We start from the raw sequence: 16370 nt of genomic DNA on the forward strand, positions 1-16370 counted from the left end.
GAAAGGTAAACTTCCTATTATCCTTTATCTACTTTCTACTCCCCTTTACACACTCTATAATTCATCTAAACTAGTCTTGTTTTTCTCCAACATAATGCTTTACCTTGAGCTCATTGTACTGTCTTCTTTGCCTACAATATCCTCATCCTTCATATCCACCTCTTAGAAGCTCTAGTTTCTTTAAAAATTAACTTTAATCCCACCTACTACATGAAGTTTTTCTTGGTTGTCAAGCTATTGGTTTCCCACTTGTAATTACTAATTACTTTGAATTTATTTTATATCTAACTATATAAACAAAGTCAGTTGCTTTGTGTTTGTCCTTCATTCTCAAAGAGGACGGTGACATCAAGATGATGACATGACTTGCAGTTGACTTTAGTTTGAGTGAGTGAGGTCTATGCAAGATCACCAACCTCAGTTTCTTCTCCCGAGCCATCTGGGTCCAGTGGCATGATATTCATCAGGATGAATATCCAAAAGTTGAAAGAATTTCTATGCAGTGGTTGGGGACCAATTTTGTTTAGCTAGAAACATTTACAAGTGAATCAGTTAGAATGGTTATATGACTTCCTCTAATGGGTTTTAAGAGCATGTGAATAAAAGTAGAAAAGTATATGGTGGCTGCAATACAACATTTAAGATTAGAAAAGGGAAAATTACTGATAGGATTACGTGATGAATGACTTAAGGGTACAGATTAGTATAAAATTGAACTGGTAAATTATTAGGTCAAGATTTTTGGATGGGATGAAGTGAAATCAGAACAGGAACTTGGATTAGTATAGCACAGAAGTGTGTAGTAAGAACCCACTATGAGAGAGAAAAATAGGTTTAGGAGGGATGAGACCCAAAAAAGAGAAATAAAATAAGAAGGTCTAGCCCCATGGAGGAATTTCTGGGTTCTGGATCACTAAGGTAGTACAGTCATAGAGATAAGATCTATAAAGGGGAAGTTGAAGAAGCTGAGGAATTTTTGAGAGGATTTTTGAGCTTTTGAGAGGATAACATCATATACATTGAAGGCCATGGGTGTGAAAGTCTAGGATAGGATAATCAAAAAGGTTGTGATCCTGCCACCTGAACATAGAGAAAACAGAAAAATGTTTTTTGGGGGGGAATTTGATAGCTATCATCAATATAAGAATAAAATTCTATGTTTAGAATTTCATGAATTTCATGAATTTCAAAAGCAGTAAAACTGTTGACTAATAGCAGCAAAGGGCAGGTTTTGAATTAGTCTGGACCAAAGATTTTGTTTTGAGCATTACTCTTCCTCCTGCCTACCTTGGCAGGGGCAGAAGCTATTAAAGGCAGTGGCACAGCCCTCAGTCTCTGAGATCTTTCCCTGGTATAGGCAAAGGAGTGAAAGCATGATACTAAAAGCTCTAAGGGAAGTTATATCTAGTACTGCCAAGATTGGTTAAGGAAGCATCATCACTGGGGAAGAAACTTTCTCAAAACTATAAGACGTTAAAAGGTGTGTGAGAAAGAAGTCTAATACACTCGGCAGGCAGGTAATTGTAGCCTAGCTTTCAAAAGGCCACAGTAAAAGCAGAGGGAAGAACTGGATAGCTACTGAGAAAGGGTAAAGCTGAGATGTATGGGGTTGAGGCAGCATGTGGTAGAACAGCTTTCTATTCTGAATTACAAAGATTTGGAAGATAGGGCTTACTATGTACAGGACAATAAATTTTCATTCTTTTCCAAGAAGAAAAGAATGTTGCTGTCTTCCAGGTGCCAGGGTAGATCTTAAGGTTCAACTATCCAGTTCTTTGTGATTTGATACAATGTGTCTGTGTCTACACTGGCTCAGTAAATATCACAAAACTGCCCAGAACTGGGTTGTAATGTTGCCACAGCAGGTATACCCAATAGTGTTTTCTATATAGGAAAAGTAACTGAATGTGTGATTTCACTGGTAAAGGGTAAGAAAACTTTTTTTTTTTAAAAACCAATATAAATTGGGATCTTCTCTGCCTTTTGTAGTCTTATTGCTGAGAGGACTTAAAAGTTAATAATCTTTCCTATGCCCACCTAACCAGTATGTGCCAGGGGCAGAACATGAATCAAGGCTTTCTTCTTATCCACCATAATCACTCTGCCTCTCAATTGCTAAAGAAAATATAACTGAAGCAAATATTGCCTGAACAGCTGGAGTAACTTTTGGGATCACATATGACTATGTACTCTTCTGGCCATGCTGCTCTGATTTCTGGCTGTGTAAGTGGCAGAAGTATACAGAGCTCTCACAGAACTTTCACTTACCGTCTGAATTTATATCTCTTCATGGCATAGGTATGCTGGAGCCAGTTCATTCAGCTGAAAAGAGCCTATTGTTAAATGAGCGTTGTGAGCATTTGCACCTCAGAAATAAGCAAGGTTATAGATCAGGACTTATTTTATTGCTTGGTAACCATATAGACAAGTAATAGAGAAAATATTAATAATCCAGATTAAAACTAAAAATATGTACTGAGTACATTTTCCCCCTTGAGAGTCAGTTGGTAACCAAGTACACCCTTCCATGGTTACATAAGGAATAGCTAGCTTTACAGAAGAGGTATTATAGAAGTATTTAACAGCTACTCTATTAGGGCAGCTAGTTGGTACAGTGGATAGATCACTGACCCTGTAGTCAGGAAGACCTGAGTTCAAATTTGGCCTCAGACACTTGACACTTACTAGTTATGTGACACTGGGAAAATCATTTAATCCCATCACCGCACAAAAAGGAAAAAAAATAACTACCCGTTTTTCCTTACATGCTTCCAATATCCACATTTTGCAGGGGTAATATAACATCTCTCCATGTCCATGGAAGAGCCAAAATAAGATACCTTTCAATCTCTGGAGTGTTTCAGCACTTGATGATAGAATGATCCATTTATAATTTTAAGGAAATGAAATGCAACTCATGCTCAAATGTAACTATATAACTTTGTTATGTAGTAATAAAAGCAGTTAGGTTGTTCAGTGGATAGAGCACTGGACCTTACATGATAACATGAGTTTATATCCAGCCTCAGAAACTTACTAGCTTTGTGACCTCAAAAGGTATGAATCAAGTCCATCTCAGTTTACGTGAATTTACTTTACAAGTTTGTTTTTGTTTTGAGGCTAAAATGAGATCGTATTCATAATGCATTTTCAAACCTTAAAATACTCTATGAATTCTAGCTGTCATTAGTAATAACTGCTGATTATAAGTCAAAGGATTCATTGAGGATATATACCAACCTATAAAATGAATACTTGGATCCTGTATTTCCTTTATTCTAGGATGGTCTAGAGCAAGCATTGGACTCAACCAGATACTCATCATTCAATCAGTAATTATGTATTAGGTAACTTCTATGTACAAGGCACTTTGCCATATATCATTGCTAGGACTACATTTTGATTGATCTGATCATTTATTGAGGTTTATATTATTTTGTACTGAGGAACGAACAACTACCATTGATACCCTTTGTAAATGTGCTATCATAAAACTATGAATATACCAATAATGAGTAAACAAGATAAAAATACACAAATGCAATGTTACAACAACTTTTACACTTAGAAATTACACTTTCCTATTCATCAAATACTCTGGCTAATTTTATGTGTGTCTGTGTATGTGTCTCCCTTCTTCCCTTCTGGAGGAAGGCCCATAATTTGAACATGCTATCTCAAAAATCCTTTTTACAGGAGCATTAACCAATAAGAGCATTCATGGATAACTAAATAGTCATCAAATAAGAATTTATGTTTTGAAGGACATTATTACTCATGATTTGAAATCTTTCATGAATGTGCTATCCAGGGTAGATCAAAATCACAATCCTTGTCCAACAGCCACCATTTCCTTTGCTTTTATATAATGTCAGATGCTACAGAGGCTCCCTGGTGAACTCCCATTCATGGCTGTATATTTCACTGGCACTTTCTCATCCACAGCATTTGTTATGTTCAAGAAGTATTTCTCATGTCCCGCGGTTTAGTGTTTGAGATGACCCTTCTAGAGGCTCACATATGCATCCTCATTTTAATCCAACCCATCTAGCACCAAGTTTTAGTGGCATCACAGGAAGTCATAAGGAACCAGACTGTGTTTTAGAAATTCAAGTTCAACACATTACACAATCAATTAGTCAATCAAGTGCATCCTATGTGCCAGGATTTTTGCAGGGTAAAAGGAAGACAAAAGTGAAATATAAATAAGCTGACACATGAAGTGTTGGGCTACAAGCCAGTAATAACCAATATGTGTATGTAACTGCTATGGCTCAGATAAAATTGAATGAACAAATATCAGAAGTCAACTCACATCAGCAAGCTATACTAATCTGTATATATGAGACTTACCACTTAACCTTTATATCACATCATACTTGTTTCAGTGTGATTAACCTTAAGATATTATTTGCGATTAATTCAATTCTCCTCATGTCTGTCTATTCCTTTTCTTTAAGTTAAATCCTTGGAGGAGGTACTAGATGATGAGGATAATGAAGATGAAGAGGAGGATGAAGAAGAATACTGAGAGGCTAGGTTAAATTTTACAACATCTATTTTACTGTACATCTATAAGCTTATGATTGATGCAAAAGGCTTAGTCATTTTAGCCCAAGTGACATGGGAAGAATCGCCTCTAGGCAACACAATCAATCCACCTGTGTTTGTTTAGCTGTACATTCCAACAATGCATCTTGCAATGAAATCTCATTTTCATGAGAGTCTTGTCAAATATGTTGAGCCTCAGTGGTCTGTTATTCATGCATCAGCTACTTATAGGAACAACTCTACAGATGAATTCATCTACCAATTTATTGGCATGTCTTACCCCACTTTTCAATCCCAATTTCTAAAAGTATAAGAAATTTTGATTCAACTCATCTGAGAGTTTTGCTAAAGATGAATGAAACTCATCTTTGACATTTCAATGAATCACTTCCATATAGTTATACATACGTAGCAGTAGCAGCAGCAGTAGTAGCACTTGCAGTAGTAGTAATAAAATCACAATAATACTAACATTTACCTAGCATTTACTATGTGCAATGAACTGTGTTAAAGCCTTTACAGTCTATCTCATCTGACCCTCACAGTAACCCTGGGAGATAGTTGCTGCTGTTATGCTAATTTTACAAATGAAGAATGAGGCAAGAAGAGATTAAGTGAATTTCCCAGGGTCATGCTTTGAATTCAAACCCTCCTGACTCCAATCCCAGTGCTCTAACCCACTACACCACCTCTGACATAGCTAAAGCATGATGATTGTGCCTTAAACAATATAAGTCCTCACTATGTCTACAATGTTAGATACAATAGATATATGTATGTATGTATTACATACATAGATACAACTTTACATACATAGATGTATGTATGTATGTATGTATCACACACATAGATACAATTTTACATACGATGTTATATCTACAATTTATCCCTGCTTTCTAGATCTCAGATTTCTCACAATGAAATGGGGAAATTGAACTGGATGATCTGTAGGATCTAGCTTTGAGAAATGAATAAATGTCAACTATTTATTCAAATCCCATATCTACTTCTATTTCCTGAGGTGGATCAAAATCACAGAATCCAGGAAAACGTTCAGTAAAAAATAAAAAAAAAAACCAGCAGGAGGTGTGATAATAACCACCTTCCCATTCATCTGTAAGGCCATGATGTCACAGGAGGAAATATTCCTGCACCCAGGGAAGGAACTCAACTCCAGTAGCACCATACAATTACCACCAGGTTTTGAAAGGTCATGTCTGTTGTCATAGAGAGGAAAGAATTACTACGTGTCAAGAAATATGCCTTGTGCTTCTCCTAAATGTCTTGTATTCAGTTGCATCCCCAAACAACATAGCATAGAGTGAATGATAAAGCACTCAGTAAATGAAGTCTAGGTTGACTTGCATTGATCAGATCATAGCTTAAATGACCCATTCTTTCCTGATCACTGAAAGGTGCACATTGGTTTTAGTGTTGCTATTTTTGTTTTGTTTTCTTTCACTTTGATACCATTTCTTCGACTGGGTTGACTCTGGTACCTGCCTCACTTTCTCCCTCCTATGTCTACTAATCCTATAAATAAATACACATACATTCTTAGACAAAATATGAATTTTCTTTTTATTTGATCTGAATTGCAATTATTCATGTACTGACCAGTTTATAGCTTCCAAGTTTCAGCAATAGCAGCGATGACTATTAATCTGATGCCTAAGGAATAATAAAATTCCCTTACTTGAATTAAACTCTTGGACCTTTCCTTTAAAATAAAAAGAAATGCCAAGTCAATCCACAATGAGGTAGGGTTTCCATGGAACTTTAAGGACAACCCAGACAGAGTTATGGGAAAAGGGATGGAGAATAGAAGATGAATAGTATGGTATGAAGCAAGAAATACATTTCAATAAGAAAGATATTAACTGTCTAGCAAGAAAAGCCCAAAGTGGAAGTAAATATGCCTTCCTTGCTTTGGAACTTCAGAGAGAATCATGGACTACATCATCTTTGTATCCTTGAGTGACAAGTGTCAGCACAGCAGAGAAACCTTGTGCGCTGAAAATCAATACTGACATTTCTTCACTGGGATTGTAAATTAGGGAGATTACTTAGGTTCCAAAAGAAGGTGGGACTCAATGCAGAGAAGGAGTGCTTGAAACTCTTCTGAAAAATAGAGACTTTTATATGATAGGCAAAAGACTCTTCTACACACCTATTTTCTATATTGCTCTTGTTCTTCTCCTCCTTCTTCTTTGGCCAAGGTAAATTAAACTCATCCTCTTTCTAAAACTAGCTTGAAGTTTAAATAGTATTTTATTTTCCCAATTATATGTAAAACAATTTTTACCATTAATTCTGACAAGGTTTTGAGTTGTTTTTCTCCCTCTCTCTTTTCCTCCCTCACTTCCTTGCTTCTGAAAAGGATAAGCAATTTTGTAGATAACAAATGCATAATCATATAAAACTAATTTCTAGTTTAGTCAGAGTTGTGAAAGAAGAAACAGAACAACAGGGAAAATCACCAAACAACCAAAAGTAAATAAGAGAAAAAAATATGCTTTGATCTGCATTCAGAGTCTATCAGTTTGTTTTCTGATACACACACACACACACACACACACACACACACCATATACATAATACATATTTCTGCCTACTTGTCATTTCTTATTGCACCATAGTGTTCTATGACATTCCTGTACCACAACTTGTTTAGCCATTCTCTAATTGATGAACATTCCTTCAATTTCCAGTATTTTGCCATCATGAAAAGGACTTCTATAAATATCTTTGCAATGTAGATCCTTTTTGATTTTTTATGATCTTTTGGGGATTAAGACCTATGTAATGGTAATTTAAATGGGAAGATCTTTCCCATTCATTAATATGCTCATGTGACCTGCCTGAGTCACATGGAAGCCTGAGCCACATGAGTCTCAGTCACATGGAGCCTGTGGTGAAAGGAGTTTGCTGGAAGAGTGGAACAGGAAGAGGCAGAGCTAGAGCTGAGCTGAGAGGAAATTGGTCAGAGTCTAGTCAGAACTAGGAAGGATGCAGGCAAGCAGCCAACTGGTAGGGTGAGTGAAATAACTTGTTTGTGATTTTGTTTAAGGGACCCTGCTTGTGATTTGTTTAATGGAGCTGGTTTATGGGAAACCTAGCAGGGGAAAGGCTTGGGGATGATGTTGTTCTCTGCATTGTTATTGAGTGTAGATTTTTGTTACTATGATGGATTTGGCTTTCTGGTGTCTGAATAAATGTTTAGGTTCCATCTTCCATGTGGAGAGTCTGTGGTATTTTGTGATTCGGAATTGTGCCGAGATCGTAAATATGGTGAACATTGCCTTGGCACTACAAGCTAGTATTGGTATTGCTGAATCAAAGGGTATTCACAGTTTTACAGCCCTTTGGACATAGTTCCAAATTTCTCTCCAGAGTGGTAGGATCAATTCACAGATCCACTAATAGTGCGTAAATGTCTCAATTTTTCCAAATCCTCTCCAACATTAATCATTATCTTTTTTTGTCATATTAACTAATTTGATAGGTATGAGGTTTTAGTTGTTTTAATTTTCATTGCTCTGAGCAAAAGCTATTTATAGTACTTCTTCTTATGACTATAGATAACTTTGTTTTATTCATCTTAAAACTGCTTGTTCAAATCCTTTGTTCATTTATCAATTGGGGAAACACTTGTATTTGTATAAATTTTGCTTAGTTCACAATGTATTAGAGGAATGAGTCATTTATCAGAGACACTTGCTGTAAAGATTATTTCCCAGCTGTCTGCTTTACTTTTTGTTTTTTGATTTATAGGTATTTTCTTTTCCTTTGTTATCTACATAGATACATAACCAAATGCCATTAGAATGTAAGCTCTGTGCAAGTACAGGCTCTTCCCCTTTTTGTATTTGTTTCCTCAGCACTTCAAACTGTGCCTGGCACATAAATACTTTTGATTAATTATTAAATTTTATAGCATTTAGAAACACTAAATCTCAAATGGAATACATAGTATTGCTTTCACAGCCTATGTCCTTTCTGATGAGTGAAAGAAAAATGCTGCATGGAGTTGTAATAACTTTTAAGAGATGCACAAAACTCATATTACACTACATTTATGTACAATAAGCTGAGATTCTGGTATATGATTAGTTGTTTGCTCGGTTTCTTGATTTGAGAGTCTCAAATATGTCCAGCAAGTTACATGACTAAATGCTGGGTAACTGTCTGAGGTAACCAAGGATAATAAGTTTACAAGCTTGGCATGCCTATGCAACAAGTTTAAAACTGATCTGAAGACTGCTACACAGAAGTAGCTCCCTTCATCAACAAGAACTCTCATTGAAGAAACATCCATGGATTTTTGTACTTCAATTTCTCATTTATTCTCTTCCAGGAATGGAAGCTGTATTTTACCTGATGTAATATATAAGCAGCAAGGCTAGTCTTCTCTCTCAGTAAATCAGTGGCTTTATCAATGGATGCTGTAAATAACATTCATGTTAAGTTTGTTACCATTCCATTCACTTTGATGAAAAAGAGTGTTCCATTCTTCTGATGTATCTCAGTCTTACTCAGAGTTTTCACAAGCTTTCCACACTTCTATCTCTTCCATTTGCTCCACATACTTAAAGAGAAGGCTAACAAGTGTGACTTTTCCACAGCCACTTTTCCCACTGATAACTGGCACATCAGTAGTACAAATCATTTCCAGGGCAGGCACCTAATTCTATTCCAGTTGTACTTGGTTTGGCATTTCAAAATCAATTTCATATTAATCAGAATGAAAAACTTGGTAACTATGGCTCTGCATGAGCATCATTTTCTAATTTTTCTTCCTAAGGTTTACTTGTATTTGTGGAATCATCTCCTTCTGCATGCTTAGATTTCCTGGTCTCCACAGATGCAAGAAGTTTGATATCTATTTAAAATTCCATGATGGCAATGTCATAAAGTCATGTAGCAAGGAAGCAATATCTTTCAGATTCATAAAGATTATTAAGAAAGATACACTCTTTTCAATTGTCATTATCTCAATATTTTTAATAACTTCAGAAATGATTGAACATCTTGAAATGATACCTTTCCAGAGAGTTTAATTCACCTTCTTTAACATAAGTGTGCCCATATGTGAGGCCAAGCAAAGTAGGATCTTTCACTGTTTTTGTTTTAGTATAATAAAGAAGTATAATGCTTCTGCTTGAATGTGATTAACTTCCTCACCCATTGATGGGCCTGCTGATTAAGAGAAGCTTGATTAGGGGAGTTGTTTTGAAGGGCTTTCCCAAGTACTTTTTGTTTTTTCTATTGAGGCACTGGGTTAGAGAGTTATGCCCTCTGGCTCTGAAAAGTGTAAAAATACTCTGAGGGTGAGGTTTTACTTTGGGGCTTAGTTTTTGGAAGAAGTTTTGTGCACCAGATGAGACTCTGGGAAGATGCTAAGAAGTTCCCCAGTTTTGAAAACCCAGATGTTGGTGCTTCCCTCCTTGGTAAAGAAGTATCTTTGTAAATAGTCAGGCAGTTTGGAAGCACTGTCTGTTGATTTTTGATTTCTCTGAAATTTTGATTTTCTCTGATACCTATGCTTGATTAAAGTAATTGTAAATCCCTCAAAAGCTGTCTTTCCTTTAAGAGATGCAGATCAAAGAACTTGTGGCAGCAGGCTCCCCTGTGTATGGTGGAGTGCTTACTACTACACCATACTCTCTACATATCTTTTTCAGTTTATTATATGTCACTAATGCATTCTCCAAATTATTCATTATTTGGAAAAGAAATTCATACCGATAAAATGCAAGTCAACTTGCTTCACATCTAATAAGCTTCAGTTCTCCTAAGGTTATTTTTACCAAAGTCAGCTTTCCATGGACAACTATTTAGGATCTCTTCCAAGTCTTTGAAGAAGCTCTCAGGATGTTCTAGTTTCAGAAAACCATGAAAATGCTGAGGCAGAAGGATTGGAAAGAATTCCACTGTTTTTGGAAACTTCAAAGTTCTCATTCTTTGTAAAGGAATTGGATTTTTATTCAATAAACTTTTTTTCTCCTGTGAAGAATTTCCATTTTTCCCCTCTGAGAACCCATCACCCTTTTTTAAAATATCTGAATGCTTTTTGAAGATTTTCAAAGTTCAAATTGTGAAAACTTGATCTTTCATATCCCCACTTTAAAAAGTTCTATCTAAAGTCATCTTGAAATTCACAGGCCAAAAGAAAATGTGTACAAATACATCTTTGACTGAATAATAAGTCTGTTTGTAAAAAGTAAGATGGCAATCCAAGAATGAAGTACCAGGATGCCACAAGTTTTATTATTACTTCAACTTTCCACCAAGAATCAACAAATGGAAGCTATCTAAAAACTTTGTGATGTTTTAACCTTCAGTTGCAACCATCCCTGCAACATCAGAAGATCCCCCATTGTCAGGTTAGTGAAAGTGAAGATCACAAGCTGCCCCAAGCCTGTGGTGACTTTCTTTCTAATTTTGATTGCATTGACATGGTTTGTGCAAAACCTTTCAATCTAATATAATCAAAACTGCCTCTTTTACATTTCATAATGATCTCTATCTCTTATTTGGTCATGAATTCTTTCCTTCTCCATAGATCTGATGGGTAAAGTATTCCTCTTCTAATTTGTTTATGACATCATGCTTTATATCCAAAACATGTAACCATTTGACCTTATTTTGGTAGGTAGATAGAAAGTATGAGATTCTGAGCTAAGTTTAGTTTGTGTCTTATTTTATCCAGTTTTCTCAGTAGTTTTTGTCAAATAATGAGTTCTTATCCCAGAGGCTGGAGTCTGGGTTTATCAAACTCTAGGTTATGATGGTCATTTACTACTGTGTCTCAGGTACCTAGTCTCTTTCACTAATCCACCTGTAATGGTGGATATATTTCTTTATTTCTATTTCTTAGTTTGTATGACATAGTTCTGGTGACTTTCTTTATAATATAGTTTGGGATTTAATATTTCTAGGCAACTTTCCTCTGCATTTTAAAAATTAATTCCCTTGATATTCTTGTTTTTCCAGATAAATTTTGTTATTATTTTTTCTAGCTCTATCAAAAAAATTTTGGTATTATTTTTAGTATATTATTAACCTGAATTATTACAGGGGAATTGAAAGTACTTTTGAGGGAAAGAAATGCAGTCCAGATGCTGACGTTTTCAGGTTTACCCTGGAAGAGTATGTAAGCTGGATTTTGTGAGATTTTTGTGATAACTTTGTATTTAAAATTGTACCCATGTCCATTGTGTCAGATGCCAAGATCCAATTGCCACATAGTTTACAGGAGTTTTTAAAAGTGAAAAATATAGGAGAAGAAAATTTGGAACTCAAAAAACTTGTAGAACTGAATGTTGTAAATTCAAAATAAATAAATATTTTTAAATGAAAAATATAGTAAAAAATGAATTGCTCCTTCACTTAACAAGTATTTCTTGAACATCAAGATAATGTAATACCTATATGACCTTGGGCAAGTCAACAAATGTCTCTAGGTCAGTATTTTCTCATCTGTAAAATTAGTGGGCTAGACTAGATAGCCTTTAAGATGCCTCCCCCCACCCAAAAATTTCTTAATATGAGATCCAGTGGCTAACTTTGTGGGAAATGATTATCTGCATATTGTGAAACCATAATGAGCTACAAAATGTAAGGAACTTAAAACATAGTGTAAAATCATTCTTTTGAATGGATAGATTGCAGCTCCAAATTGTACCTTGTTGATTTTGTGTACATATATGTGTGGGCATGTATGTGTGAAGTACTCCAATAATTCTGAGATATTATTTAAGGCATTTGATTATAACTTTTGGACATATTCCACACCAGATGCTTCTATTTGATGAGATGCATATTATGAATATTGTGTAGTCTCTTTTTATTGTTATTTAATCAATGCTCTCACTGGGATGAAAAAAAAATAAACATTAGCTAGTGACCTGTTATACTGAGTGATAATTCTCTATTTCTTCCTAAGAATCCTTTACCTTTTTTTCCTCCTATTCTTTGGTACAGTTGAAATCTACTCCCATGGATTTTGTGTTGTGTGGTTTGAAAACAAACTGCATTTTATGAAGTGCTTAGTGATTTTGATTTGTGATTGATACCTTGAATTGCAGCAGGGGAATTGCCTCTCAATTACACTCTTACCTCTCTTCTTGAGCAATCAGAAATAAGCACTCACATTATGTCCAGCCAGAAAAAAATCTAGGGGAGAATTAGGCAATTAATGAGTGGCTTTAAGGAGCAAAGGGTGAAAATCTGGACGATTTTCAAAATTAAAACAACAACCATAGCAACGCTTTTTTTTTATTTTACCTTGTATTTTTTCGGTCTTTTAAAAAATTACCCAGAAAACTAGCATACTGCAGCTCCTGGGAAGATGGAACTTCTGTTTGGGAAATATTTTTTTCAAAGATGAAGTGAGCCTCATTTGGTTTCTAAACTCATAATTGCTGAGAATGAGAGTTATATGCTCTGGTCAAATTACAGTAAAGGCAGCTTTTCAGCCACTTTCTACTAATGATCATTAAAGGACAATAATATAATGATTCAGAATTATGTCACAAGGAAATAGAGGTATTAGCATTGTTTTTTCACTCTCAGAAGTCAACATGCTGTTTGGCCTCCATCAAGTGAAATAAAAATTAAGAACAATTGCAATTATTCAGTTATTTTATTGCCAGTAGATCAAAGTTATGTGTATGTATGAGTACACACATGCACACACACACACGCATACACACACATATACACATATCTAAATACATATTGTGTATATGTATACATATATATGTACATATATACACATTATATTCATATATTTTATACACATACATATCTATCTACACATCTGTGTGTGTATTATAGTTAGAAGGAGATAGTATAGATATTTATTTTCCTCTCAAGCATCATGTTTGGCATTCTTTTGGGGGATCAACTACCCTACATTCTGCAGGTGACTCATATGCAAATTTGTCAAATTATTCATTTATTTTCTTTTCCAATTCTAGGGTCCACCTATCACTCCAAGAGTTTGGGAGATAAAAAAATAAGAGTTCTAGATCAATCTATGTGTTTCTCTACTCAGCCTTATCTAATATTGTTTTTTAGTAAAGGAGACAAGAAAGAAAACAAGTATTGGAAAGGAATTGAAATTGTACCCTTTTATTACACTCATTCCTTACTTTTTTCCTTTTTGGTAGATGGCTATACCAGACTGGTTTGTTGAAAGGTGTGGAATTGGGCCAAAAATAATATCACCAATAATGTGACTTTTGCCAACCCAAACTACATTTCACATGAAATCCCAAAATTCTTTATCATAGACCACTCCGACTTTAACCTCGTGTCACCTTTTATATGAAACCTTTATTTTACATGAAACCCCAGTTGCTAGTGACAGCCCCACCTCCTCAGTTTCTAACCAGAAAACTCTATCTCTCTGCCCCCAATTGTATGACATTAAGTTCACTCAGCATTTTGACAAAACATTTTTTTATATAAATTTCAAAGTTTCTGAAGTACAGGTGTATCCGTTCACATCTCCCATATTATGACACTGCTTAAAGCCACACCTGTCAGGGAAAACTACCTCAGTGAAGTTCAAGAGGTACATGAGTGCTTATTGCTAAGTTAGGGAAGTCTATGAAGTCTAAATTGAATTGCAACACTCCCATGAGGATTTTTCTTTATTTCTAGGACCATTTAATCTTCTGACCGTATTCAATCAATCTTCTAAGGAGTACATTATGGATGTTTTGTTTATTAATATATTCATCAATCTAATGAGATATAGATTATCATCATTATATATTCCTATCTCATTTTTCTTTGTTTCTTCCTCTGACCAAAATTGCAATTAAATTTTAAATAATTTTTATTTTAAATTTTTTCATGTAAAATTTTAAAGTTTAATCAGTAACAAAATGTACTCTTCTTCCTCCAGTTAGATACCTACCCCACTATAAGTGACCTTATGATTTTAAGTCTATTCAGAATCTAGTTTATTTCAGAGGAAATTCCAATATCTTATAGACTGAAAAAAGTTATAATCCAAATGAAAGGACTTAAGAACTAGCTATCCACATAATAATCAACAAGGACAAAAACAGTTGATATTTGGAGATAACCTGTAACATCCTTTAAGGTTTCTCTATATATATACACATGTGTATGTATATACACATGTATATTCATATATATATGCATATTCCATACACTTACATACACATTATGTATACTAATATACTATGTATGTAAATATGATTATAATTATACACAGTCATATGCAGTATATGTGTGTGTATATATGTGTATATATATATATATATATATATACATATATATATAAAACTATATTACCATATTATGTTTGTATGTGTGTGTGTGTACACACAAAAATATAGGCATTGTATTTTGGTAAGGGGCTCCTATCATTAATTCCCCAACTAAACTACTATATCTCTTATCAACACACTTGGAGTTTAGTGGCATCAGAAAGTTAGGACTGGGTCCTATGAACCCTGCCTTCTGAGGAAAATCAAATAAATATCTGTGAGGGCAAAGAATGTGGGAATAGTATGCTCTCCCTACCCCAGGTGTGTCCCATAGCTGCCTAGAGGATGAAACACTAATTCTGACATTTAACTCAGGAAAACTATGGGCTAAAAGAAATGAAGACTATTACCTTCATGAAGTTGGAAACCCTATGTCTGGTTCTTTTAAATATAAGGTATACTTTTGCACACCTATGGGAAGCTGTTCAGAAAATTCTAAGCCAAACATTAATGGGTGGTATTTAAAAGGAAGGCTGTTTCATCACAACTTAACCTCCTAGAATGTCTAAACTGGTGAGGGGCCAGAACCAAGTTGGCAGAGAGAAGCCAGGATGTTATCTGTGCCCTCCCCAGCTTCCCTCAGAAACAACATGAAATCAAGCCTCTGAAAAGAATTCTGGAGTGACAGAATTCACAAAAAGACAGAGTGAAGCAATTTTCCAGCACAAGATAACTTAGAAGAAATTCAGGAAAGGTCTACTCCAGTTGGGTAAAAGTGGAGTGCAGCCCAGTGCAGGTGGCATCTAAAATGGCCAGCAGGATACTCTTAGACACAGCACATATTAACAGCCAAACCCCTGAGGTTCTGCCTCAGCAGGCCATCTATGAGACCACTGGCCCCAGCATAGCAGGCAAACTACCAGTCCTGGAACCCAGGACACAACAGGCGCAACTAGTCTGGGCCACCTTAGTGTGGTGGGCAAGCCACCAGCCCTAGAGGCCCAGGTACAGAAAAAGTCACAAGGCCCCTGGCCCTTGGTGCAAGAAGCTTGCTATTGTACTCAAGGAGGAGAACTCAACTCAAAAAAGGAGCCCTAACCATAGAAAGCAACTATGGCAAAAGAGAGAAAGACAGAGAGAGAGAGAGAGAGAGAGAGAGAGAGAGAGAAACAGAGACAGAGACAGAGAGAGACAGAGAGACAGAGACAGAGAGGGAGAGATAGAGAGACAAAGAGACAGAAAGAGATAAAAACACAAACCCAGAAGAGAACAACAATTTCAAAATGCCTACTTGCAATGTCTTCAAATTGGAATATAAATTGGTCTCAAGGCCAAAAATTTCTCTTGCCAAAGTTCAAAAATAAATTTTAAAAATCAAGTAAAATATGCAGAAAAAAAGTAAATGGGACTTATGTAAGAGAATTATATAAAAAAGTCAACAGCTTAGAAAAAGAAGCAGCAAAAATTGACTGAAGAAAAGAACTTAAAAAATAGAATCAGCCAAACTGGGAGAAAAATAACCACTGAAGAAAATAACTCCTTTGAAAGTAGAATTGGCCAAATGGAAAA

At 35.4% G+C, this 16370-nt stretch overlaps 1 pseudogene; it reads right to left on the reverse strand.

The window, feature by feature from the left end:
- Nucleotides 1-8660: 8660 nt before the first annotated feature.
- The window catches only part of LOC140519442 (DNA helicase B-like), a 124750-nt pseudogene continuing 117040 nt past the window's right edge, over nucleotides 8661-16370 (reverse strand).

The sequence above is a fragment of the Notamacropus eugenii genome, chromosome 1, assembly GCF_028372415.1.
Source record: "Notamacropus eugenii isolate mMacEug1 chromosome 1, mMacEug1.pri_v2, whole genome shotgun sequence".
In the NCBI taxonomy this organism is placed as follows: Eukaryota; Metazoa; Chordata; class Mammalia; order Diprotodontia; family Macropodidae; genus Notamacropus; species Notamacropus eugenii.